We start from the raw sequence: 10,334 nt of genomic DNA, 5'->3' as shown, positions 1-10,334 counted from the left end.
ATAAAAATTAAAAAATTAGGCTGTCATCTGAAAATTAGAACATCAAAACCACTGAGAAATTCTCCACAAACCATTAGGGGGTTGTTGCTTTATCACAGACAGGACCCAACCACCTATGACATCAACTACAAAACATGTCAACATATGTAAGATATTCAATACAGAGAGACCCCAATGAGACTGCTATGAGTCAAATATGTTCCCAATAAACAGCCTGACAGCTGCCAAGACCAAGAGTCAGACCTTATGAATTCAGTTTGATTGATTGAATAATTTGATAATTATTAGTGTGGATGCTGAATATCCAGCTGCTTTGGTTTGCAACTCAGGGCTGCCAGACACACCAGAGCTTCAGTACAGCTCTAAACCTAACAGAAACCTATGTGAATGTAATGTAATGGAGAAAAGTTCCCGGCAGTCAGACTTCTAAGGGTCTGCAGCTCTAACCATTACTGCAATGTGTGTCTAAAACACAGCTAAACAGCTGCCAAAACCCAGGACTGTGACAATCTTATGGTGGCTGCTGCGAAAATCAGAAAGACATCACAAACAAATTAACTGCAGCTAACTGCTAATAGCTAGATTATAATGAAATCAAATAGAAGCACTACAATTTATATACAGGGAAGTTTCCCAGGTTATTACTTTAATGATTCTGCTAAGTATTGGATAGCCTTGCGTGAATCAGTTTTGACAAAGAAAGCATACACATGCATCAATACAGCCATACACCGAGCATGCAGGGATGGTGAGTTAATCTCCGGACAGTGTTCACCTCTCCATCTTTTCCTCTCTTTCTGTTTTTTAGATGTCTCATTCAGCAGGTTCACTAGACCCCTGAGAAAAGTCTAACCTCAGGATGAACCCGTATCTCACCTCAAATATGACAGCTTACAGTCCCCTCTCATCTCCCTGTTCTGCTGCCACTCTGACACACACAAACACACACACACACACACACACACACACATACACACACACTCATCTCAGTTTTCCTCTCATCTCAACACTCACATGCACAGGAAAGTTTGCAACTTCTCTCTTCCTGTCTCACTCTTCCTCTAACACACACACACACACACACACACACACACACACAGGGGAGTGCAATGTTGAGAGGAGACTGTGAGAGGGAAGAGGAGATGGTGCAGGGAAGAAAGGGCTGGAGAAATGTAAGATCTGTCACTGTGACCTTTGATGGTGACAAGTGTGAGAGCGCTGCCATACAACTGCTGTCTTTACCTCGTCTCTGCCTTCCTCTCTGAAATATTTCAATGAAGAGCGACTCATGTTTGTTTCAAGATGTGAGAAGGGTCATGTTTTGAAGTCTAGCCAACTAAAGCAATTTATTACAGCTGGTCGTATATTTTCTCTAGATTCACAAAGTAGAATTGGCTGCATTATTGCGATTTTGTTTGTTTTGGTATGACACAAGAAAAATTACACCTGAAAAAAAAAGATGCCTACTCTGGATTAACATTGTTTATTAGTCCTAAGAAATTGTATGTATTTGCACTGTTACATGAAGGCAATTTGGTTCGTTTTTGGTTCAGAATCCTACACCACATAAAACAAATAATCACTGTTGAATTAATACACTCTAATTAGTTCTACATGTTATACTGTATGATATAGCGAGATGAAAAGATATGTTCTTGGAAAAATGTTTCTCTGTTAAAACTGAATAAATTGTTCCAGTTGAATGTATTAATAACATAAACAATAGTCTACAGTCACACTGTAGTTCTGTGTGGCTGTACAGTGCTCTTTCAGGTAAACTCACTGACTCACATCATGCCCACAGAGAAGAACATGGACATTATTGCTATGACATCAACCATGAAACGTATGCAAGCACATGTACGACGTTCAATACAGACAGACACAGAGTGCTACTAGTCAATGGTTCTATATACTGTGGAATGCATTCTCAAAACACTGCATTCCAGCTGCCAAAACCCGGGATTGAACCAGGGCCCTTTAGATCTTCAGTCTAACGCTCTCCCAACTGAGCTATTTCGGCACAAACTTGGTAAAAGAAAGCCGTCATCTGAAAATCAGAACACCAAAACCACTGATTAATTCTCCACAAACAGCTAGGGGGTTGTTGCTTTGTAACTTGGCATGTACACATGGACAGACAGGACCCCACCACCAATGACGTCAACTGCAAAACATATGTCAACACATGTAACATATCCAATACAGAGAGACCCCAATGAGTCACACTGTAGCTCTGTGTGGCTGTACAGTGCTGCTCTCACTTAAACACACTGACATGCTCACAATTACAGTGCTAACAAGCCCACATAGAAGAACATGAACGTTACTGATGAACAGGACCCAATCAACTACAACATCAAGCATGAAACGTATGCAAGCAGATGTATGACATTCAATACAAACCGACACAGAGTGCTACGAGTCAATGGTTCTGTATTCTGTGAAATGCATTCTCAATACGCTGCTTTCCAGCTGCCGAAACCCGGGATTGAACCAGGGACCTTTAGACCTTTAGATCAATGAGTCACACTGTAGCTCTGTGTGGCTGAACAGTGCTGCTTTCAGTTAAACACTCTAACATGCTCACAATTAAAGTGCTAACAAGCTGATGTTAGCCGTCTTAGCTTTGTGTGTTAGTATGCAAACATTTGCCAATTAGCGCTAACGCAGAGGACAGCTGAGGCTGATGGGAATATCATTTGCATGTATTTAGTAAGTACTGGACAAATAAAATATTTTAGAAAATATCTGTAGATGAAAAGTTAAGGGATCACCAAAGTTACTACAGTTCATTCTGAAGGAGGAATGCATGTCTGTACCAAATGCCATGGCAATTCAGCAAATAGTTGAGACACTTGAGTAAAAAACGAAAATGTGAACTTATGGTGGCATTAAAGAAAATGTCAGTGGATCGTCAAATGTAATAAAATATAAATATGATAATATAAAATCAAATATAATTACTACAGAATGATCTCTATTAACAAAAAACTGAACTTAGTTTTGGGAGGGTAGCAATACACTTGCCTACCACAGTTTAATGTTTCAGTGAGGTCAAATTGTGACCTCAAACTTCTTCTTCCTGTTATTACTAGTCACTTATTACTATCGTTTACTACTAGCGTTTCTTCTTCTTCTTCTTCTTCTTCTTATTTTTCATCCTCCTCCAAATTTTCGTCCCTTAACTCGTCCCACAGCTTTGAGAAAACGTGCGGTTTGATCGGGATCGGTGTGCTAAATTTCCCATAACAAATGAATGGGACGGGCGAAAAAAAAAAGATTGAAATTGGAGTTTTTCAAACGTCTGTAGCTCAGGCATACATTCACCGAGAGACTTCATTTAAACTTTAAAACGTAGATAATTTTGACGGCTCGAAATGAACCTCAGCACATTTTTGATATCTCTTACGGTTTTCGAGCTATGACCATCTGAAGACCATAAAGTTTCTCAAAAAATGCTCAAAATCTCTCCCCCTAGAGTGGGTGATGTCATCACTCAGAGTGACAGAGCGAGTGAGAAATCGCCTGAAATGTGTTTCTAAAATTGCCGTAAAATCCAAACGGTGAATAGGAGACACATAATTTTTGGATCTTTTTGTAGACAAACTTGTCCTCTTTCCTGTGATGTCCTCGAAAAAGCAGAGAGATGTACTGAATTTAAATAGTGAGACTTTTTGTGCAGCCAGCTCCCTCCTTCTCTCCATTGACTCCAATGATAAAATTCAGAGCTGTTTGGTGAGAAAAGCAGAAATGCCTCCTGTCTTTAGATCGCCATAAAAAGAAAAGTTGTTGTCTCAGGAATAAAATGAGGAGATAGTCGGACTCAGGAAGGTCTCGGGAGTCCGATGATCTATAGTACACTCTGATAGGAGGTACGGTTCTCTCACCAGAGGATTTAGTTCAGGAGGTTCGCCGAACCCAAATCTCACTGCATACAATACAAACTCCTGTTCTCTGAGTCGCAGCCTGCCGGACAGTGTCTTTTTAAATCGACCATTTAGTCATTTTTCTAAAGAATATCTGGACATAAAACACACGTACATCTGGCCCAGACTTGTCCGCATCTCACAGTGTAATCGGTTTTTTGATAGCAGCTACGGTTTTGACACAATCGCTTTGCCCCCAGTCACTGTTGTTATCCTGCGCATTTCTTCTTATTATTATGCACACACAAACAGGGCTAACCAACAGCTAAAAAGTGATTAAAAACAAGCACGTCAAAACTAAACAGGAACAGGTAAAAAGTGGGAGAGGTAGAGAGGTAATTATCAGCAGGTGGGGCAGAACTTAAACAGGCACACACAAACACACTCAGACACACATATACCAGACACATCTCCATGTAGGAGCTGGTTGGGCTGCTTGTGTAGTTCAAGCAGACACACACACACAAACAGACGAAGACACACACATACGCAGTCACAAACAACGACAGACACATAAACACACACACACAGACAAATGCATAATGAAAACCCCATCCCCCTGCCCCCTTGTTAATGCCGTTAGCTCTATTAGCTCTGTTAGCACCGTTAGCTCTGTTAGCACAGTTAGCTTTGTTAGCGTTAACGCCGTTAGCTCTATTAGTGCCGTAGCTGTTAGCTCCGTTAGTGTTAGCTGTTAGCTCCGTTAGCATTAGCTCCTTTCATGTTTATTGATTCAGTTCATTAATTCATGTTAACAGAGACATGAAGCAGAGGAGAGAAGCAGACACAGACAGCTGAGGTGATCAACAGAGACAGACAAGGAGAAAGCCACAGAAACACAGCTGGGACCAGTTCATTAATCAGGGACTGACTACCTCTGATATCTGCTATTTCCTCAAATTGCAGCCTTTTTCAATTGACCGCTGCTTCGCCATACTTTCTCCTAGAGACTTCATTCAAACTTTAAAACGTAGATAATTTTGTCGGCTCAAACACACACACACACACACACATACAAACACAAACATGCACGCACATACAGGTAACTTGATTACAGAGATACACAGAAGACTTAATGTGATTACAGCTCCTCAATCATTGCTCAGTGAAAGATGATCATGTCTATGTTGACAGAGATGGTTCCCCCGGCAGTAGCCCCCCGTGTCCCTCTCAAAATTTCCCAGAGGGAATTTTCTAGTTATTATTATTACACCAGACGTGTACTGCTGCCAGAAAGACAATCCGCCACAGTAATTGAGGCTGCATCATGTCACCAATTAGTGTTTGTCCCAGTTATATCTAATTCCAGAGATGGTGTTTTCCTCGTCTTTCTATATCTCCTCCTTGTCTTTAAATTCTCAGTGATGTTTCGCCTTCCTCTGGTGAGACATGCATAGATCCAGAATGATTTTGGGTAAGAACGCCGACATGACGACGGTGAGGTATGATATGCAAAATTGTCTTCACCAGGAAAACAACAGCAGTGATTGTTTGTTCAGACAGCTTTCCTAACAACAGAGCTCTTCCAGTCTCTATATCTCTATATTGGGATGGTATAATACGTCACAAAACCTCTTCAAGAAGAGGTTGTGATCAGTGGTTGGATTGGATTAAATTTTATTACTTTGTCACAGGAGGGTTCACAGCCAATCTCGTACCAGCAGTCAACATTGATTTCTTTGAACCATGGCAGTGACATTTTCCTAAAGTTACAGCATGAAAGTTCATGCTTTATCTTGGAAACAGTAGTTTGAAGAAAGAAAAAAAAAAACCACACAGTCTTTGCTCAGCAAATCCCACTCATTAATTCATTGACTACGAGGGTTCGGTGCCCCAGACAAGATGGTGCCCAAGAGGAGAATAATGTTTTCAATATAATATTCTATAATGATTGTAATACTTTTAGAATATTCTATTATTTCAACTGCAAGTTTATTCAGCTTCTCTCAACTTCTTGTCTGTCTCATGTCATCATGCCCACCATGGTTTATCCTTTGTCTAAAAATGTTCGAGACATGCTATGGAACATAGCATGAACAGCTAGAACAGTGACTTTAAATTTTGTCATTGAAACTAGAAGTTGACATTGAAAAGTAGAACGGTGAAAATTTTTGGCACCCAAAATAAAACTTGGCACTTAAAACAAAACTTAAATTGAAAAATGAAATGCTGCAATTGAAAGACTTGTATTGTAAAAAAGCTGTATTTGCACTGAAAACAAAGTTCCACATAAAAGCAAAACAGACATAAATTAAATTAAATTAATTCAGTTAGTTTATTTCAATATTTTTTGTATTTTGGTGTGTTTTTCAATGACAATCTTGTGTCATTGTGTGTCATGAGTGGTTGTGGTGTAAACAAAGCAACCATGTGCAGCCAAAAAGAGAAGGTTGCTGGTTAATGTTACTAGTTTAATTCCAGCAAGTCCCACAGTTGTGACCTTGACATTATATGGTCCCCGAGGAAGTTGATGGTGGTCAGCGTGAAGTGGTACTCGGCTGTTCTGACTGAGCTGCTCAAAAAAGTCCACCCTGGAGAAGCTGTCTACAAGGATGTTGTGCAGATAGATGAGTAGGAAAGGCAGGTCCCTCAGCATGGTGTCCACATCCAGCCAAGAAGCCATCCTAGCAGTTAGTGGCATCCCAGTTCATCTGGAATGGAGTTACAAAGAATATATGGAAGTGGGCTACGACCTTTGTGGTGTGCCGATGCTCTACAGTGCACCGCCACACCAAGGTTCCCCGGCAGAGGTCTTGGGGCCCAAAAGGAGATTCGACCACATTAACATGGATCTGGATGGACACCTTCTTCCCTCCCATAGGTTCACACAACTCCTGACCACAGTGAACGGGACCACTTGGTGGCCGGAAGCTGGTCTGCTGTCATTGACGACTTCTGCTGGGGAGGTTTAGGCATTCACTGGCTTTGGAACACAGTCGCAGAAGGCCTGGGGGTAAGGCTCCATTGCACCACCATGTACCAACCGCAGGCTGATGGATTATGCCAACAGTTCCCTCATACCATGAAGGCTGCTCTCTGAGCCAGCCTCACAGACAGCAGCTGGGTCAACGGGCTCCTGCAGGTCAAGCTGGGTCTCAAGACTGCCCCCAAGGAGGAACTTCAAGCTTCATCTGCCAAGTTGGTTTATAGCCAACCATTGTGGGTTCCCACATCACAGCACGACCTCCTGCAGTCTCATTTTTCCGCCAGCCTGCAGTCAGCAGAGAGTGTGCTCATCCACCAGGATGCCACCAGAGGTCCTTGATCCAGACAGTGTGGCAGTCAAATAAATCCAAAAAAAGCAACAAAGAATTACAAACAAATATCCCTCGAGCAAGGAAGTGCAGAAAATCATGTCCAAGATAGTACAGAAAGGGCTGCCTGAAATTGTAGAACTGATCTGCTTTCGTATGTAGAATACTTAATACAAAATGTGTTTCAATTGTATAACACAGAATTCAGAAAAATGAAAACAGAATCTGTAGACTTAAAACAGATTTATTAGGGCCCTACTAAGGAAAGCTGGAAGTGATGTCTCAGGGTTAGATAAAAAGACTAGCATGTCATCAGCATACAGAATTATTTTATGACATATATCTCTAATGGCCTCACCCAGCAGCTCAACTAACATTGTTGAATTTCTGCCTGTCTAAAAAAGTTTGACCTCCCTAAATAGTATGGGCAAAAGGTCCTCTGAACGAGCAGCTAGCAATTTTAGAAAGCAGTTTTCAGTCCACATTTGAAAGACATACCGCTGTTTAGGAGGAACAAGATTCGAGACATTTTCCTTTTTGTAACATGCATGATATGCTGGCCTCCTTATGAGTCTGGTAATTCTGCAGTAGAAAACAAATGATTAAACATTTCAAGTAATGGTTCTTAAAATAGGTCCTGAAACTCCTAATACAATTTGTAACAGAACCCATCAGGCCCTGGTGACATCCCACTCAGGACATCGAGCAAACTTTTCTGTTTATCTGTCATTGTTGGGAGATTGATGTGAATTGAGGCACATCCCTTGTCTGTTCAGAAGAGTACAGATTTGTGTAACAGTCCTTGAAGCAGTCATTCATCAACCTAGTTTCATATACCCTGTTGCCCTCTGCACTGACAGTAGCCAAAATTCAGTGGAAAAATAAAATGTAAAAGTGTTATCATTAAGAATAATAGTGTTAGGTATCCACTGTTGTGACTGATTTATTGAACATTTGTGTTTTATATCCATAACCACACTAGCATGGTCAAATATGATGGCATTTGCTACAAGACAAAACTGTAACTACAACTCAGTTCTGGGGTATAAAAAAAGAAAAAAAAAGTCAATTCTAGTCTGACCTGCATGAGGAGCAGAAAATAAAGTTTACTCATTATTAAAGTGGTGAAGACTTCTTCATACATCATCAGATTCAAGATCTTCACAAATGGCATTCGCCTGGGGAGAAGCAGTCATAGTGCTATAAGGACATCTATGAGTGGATTTAATGTACAGTTAAAATCGCCATCAACAATTACTGTATCAGTTGCCATTTCTGCAAGGTGAAGGAGCACTTCACTAACAAATTCTGATGGGTGAGCTGGTAGAATTTGTTGCCCTTGTAAGCTACCTTTAATTATAACATAATGACCATTTTTAGTGTGAACACAATTAACCACCTTATAAGGCATTTGTTACATCTGCCCCGACAGCATAATTGGATCTGCAGTAACCCCTCGCAGTCTCTCTCTGCCTGTGTGGTGCATGATTGCCTGAGTGGAGACAGGTGCACCGGAGCCCGAGCAGAGCCTCTCCAGCTGCATCCTATCCTGTAATCAAGTTCCTACAAAGACTCAGCTCAGCCACAACCACCCTGCCAGATCGTAACTCCTTCCCTCTTCGTCATGTCTTCCCTACTCTCCTGCCTCCGACACCTGTTCAGTCCAGCAACTTCGCAAAATTGGGCTATGGACCTGCATGGCTCTGCTACCCACTTATTCGTCCCTGCTTAGCTCGGCCCCAGCTCATATCACATTCCCTTTGCACAGCAAGAAATGACTTTAAATCTCATACCTGTCTATGTCTGCACCTGGGTTCACTGGCTTTGCCCTTTAACACCAGTAAGTATAGCAACAACCCTAGTTCTGGTTGGAAATGACAAAAAGAGTGCTTGTGCACATATTCCCTGTTATAACTTCAAATGTTCCATCACTGAGATGGGTTTCTAGCACCAGTGCAATGTCTTTCTTTTCTTTTTTCAAGATGGCATTTTCCTATGTTTTATGGGATTACAAGACCGTCATATATTCCGAGCAAAGACCTCTTACTAAATGGGCAAGATTATCACAAGAAGGGCACTCGGACAGCGCAGACATCTATGCTGTACAAATCTGTCAGTACAACCAATATCTCTGGATATGTTTCCAGAACTATCAGAATTATGTCAAAATATGGTTGTGCCTATCAGAAGCCTCCTAAAAAATACAATTGGAAAAAGCAGTTATATTTCTATAGCTGGACTTTATCTTGAGGAAAAAAAAAAAAAACAACCTTGGGCAAATGTTAAAATTGTACCAGTTCTCCCATGAAACAATTACAACTACATGTTAAGGCTACCCCAGAGGATAGCTGATAACCGTGAATGTGGATTGTGATATGGAATCACTGTATTTCTACAATTGTCAATTTTTTGTCACTATTAATCTTAACTGCATCTACTCAATTAGATGATGTATGGCACTTCTTTTGACAAGGCAACATTCTTTGGCGTAAAACACACAATGATGCCGCGAAACACCTTCTCAAATCTGTGTGACATATTTTCCAAAGGCATGACTTTGGTCGATGATGCTCTTCATTAAGTACGGATAAGCCTCTTCCCATTTGGTGAGATACTTGCACAGACTTTCAGCCTTTTTGCCAGGTAATCAATCATCCTTTTTGTTGTTGTTCTTCTTGTTTTACTGGCAGGTGCCATTTGAGAATGACTCCTCGGGTCCGTTTCACAAAGCAGGTTCAACAAACTCTGAGTGTAACCCTGAACTCTGAGTTGATCTACTCTAAGATAGGAAACTCTGAGTTTTCGATTCCACAACAGCAGATTAGTTTGATTAACTCAGAGTAGGTTCACCTCGAGTTAAGCGCGTGCACCGCAACTTTAAAAAGACAGCATCAATGGAACCTCGATTTGAGGAGTCACCATGGCAACGGGGAAGCGGAAGGCTGCCTACTTCACGCCACTGGAATTAGACGTTTTAATGCGCTCATACTGTGAATATGAACACGTTTTTAGACGGAAGTCCAACACCGCTGCAGCTGCGAAGGAGAGGGAGACGGCGTGGGAGAACATTGCTGCTCGGGTCAATGCGTGAGTATAAATGTGGTCCTTTGAAATCACAATAATATTACAGGGCAAGACTGCTTGAATGGTT

The 10,334-nt window shown here is 41.2% G+C and overlaps 1 non-coding gene across 1 annotated transcript; it reads right to left on the bottom strand.

The window, feature by feature from the left end:
* Nucleotides 1–1,950: 1,950 nt before the first annotated feature.
* Nucleotides 1,951–2,023, bottom strand: trnaf-gaa. The gene has a single exon. It is a non-coding gene; the product is annotated as a tRNA-Phe (tRNA).
* Between the last annotated feature and the right edge of the window lie 8,311 nt (nucleotides 2,024–10,334).

This window comes from Chelmon rostratus, chromosome 2 (genome assembly GCF_017976325.1).
Source record: "Chelmon rostratus isolate fCheRos1 chromosome 2, fCheRos1.pri, whole genome shotgun sequence".
In the NCBI taxonomy this organism is placed as follows: domain Eukaryota; kingdom Metazoa; phylum Chordata; class Actinopteri; order Chaetodontiformes; family Chaetodontidae; genus Chelmon; species Chelmon rostratus.
The sequence above is the reverse complement of the archived record's forward strand: the minus strand, read 5'-3'. Positions and strand labels throughout refer to the sequence as shown.